The sequence below is a fragment of the Numida meleagris genome, chromosome 1 (assembly GCF_002078875.1).
Source record: "Numida meleagris isolate 19003 breed g44 Domestic line chromosome 1, NumMel1.0, whole genome shotgun sequence".
Taxonomy (NCBI): domain Eukaryota; kingdom Metazoa; phylum Chordata; class Aves; order Galliformes; family Numididae; genus Numida; species Numida meleagris.
Genome location: NC_034409.1, coordinates 73,686,011 through 73,687,401, shown reverse-complemented (window position 1 = coordinate 73,687,401; position 1,391 = coordinate 73,686,011).

Genomic DNA, 1,391 nt, shown 5'->3' with positions numbered 1-1,391 from the left:
CTTCAGTGGCCTCTGCAACTTGTCGTGTAGGGCTCCACACAGCAGCTTTCCATCTGCGATGCTTCCCTACAATACAACAGGATCTATCTGTGAACAGGGCAAATTTCTTTTCATTTTCTGGTAGTTCGTTGTACGGGGGGGCCTCTTCAGCACGTGGTACCTCTTCCGCTGACAATGTTCCAAACTTTTTACCTTCAGGCCAGTCCATGATCACTTCTAAGATCCCTGGACGACTGAGATTCCCCATCCGAGCTCGCTGAGTAATCAACGCAATCCACTTACTCCAGGTGGCATCAGTAGCATGATGGGTGGAGGGAACCTTTCCTTTAAACATCCAATTGAGCACTGGCAGTCGAGGGGCAAGAAGCAGCTGTGTTTCAGTACCAATTACTTCAGAAGCAGCTCGAACCCCCTCATACGCGGCTAAGATCTCCTTCTCAGTTGGAGTGTAGCCCTCTTCGGCCCCCCTGTACGCTCGACTCCAGAATCCCAGGGGTCGGCCTCGGGTCTCTCCTGAGGCTCTTTGCCACAGACTCCAGGTGGGACCTTTCTCTCCAGCAGCAGTGTAGAGGATGTTCTTTACATCCTCTCCCATCCGTACTGGCCCCAGGGCCACTGCACGGGCTATCTCCTGTTTAATCTGCTCAAAAGCCTGCTGCTGCTCAGGGCCCCACGAAAAATGATTCTTCTTCCGTGTCACCTGATAAAGGGGGCTCACAATGAGGCTATAGTTTGGAATGTACATTCTCCAAAAGCCCACTACACCCAAAAATGATTGCCTCTCTTTCTTGTTAGCGGGTGGAGACATGGCAGTGATTTTGTTGATCACATCTGCTGGGATGTGACGACGCCCATCTTGCCACTTTACTCCTAGGAACTGAATTTCCTGTGCAGGCCCTTTCACTTTGTTTCGCTTAATAGCAAAACCAGCTTGCAGAAGGATTTGGATTATTCTTTCCCCCTTCTTGAAAACTTCCTCTGCTGTATTGCCCCACACAACAATATCATCAATATACTGCAGGTGCTTGGGAGCACCGCCCTGTTCCAGTGCACTTTGAATCAACCCGTGGCAGATGGTTGGGCTGCGTTTCCACCCCTGGGGCAAACGGTTCCAGGTATACTGAATGCCCCTCCAGGTAAAAGCAAACTGTGGCCTGCATTCTGTGGCCAAAGGAATGGAGAAGAAGGCATTAGCAATGTCAATGGTGGCATACCACTTGGCTGCTTTGGACTCCAGTTCATACTGGAGTTCTAGCATGGCCGGCACAGCAGCACTCAGTGGGGGTGTAACTTCATTCAGGCCGTGGTAGTCTACCGTCAGCCTCCATTCTCCACTGGCCTTATGCACTGGCCATATGGGGCTGTTAAAAGGTGAGTGAGTTTTGCTGATC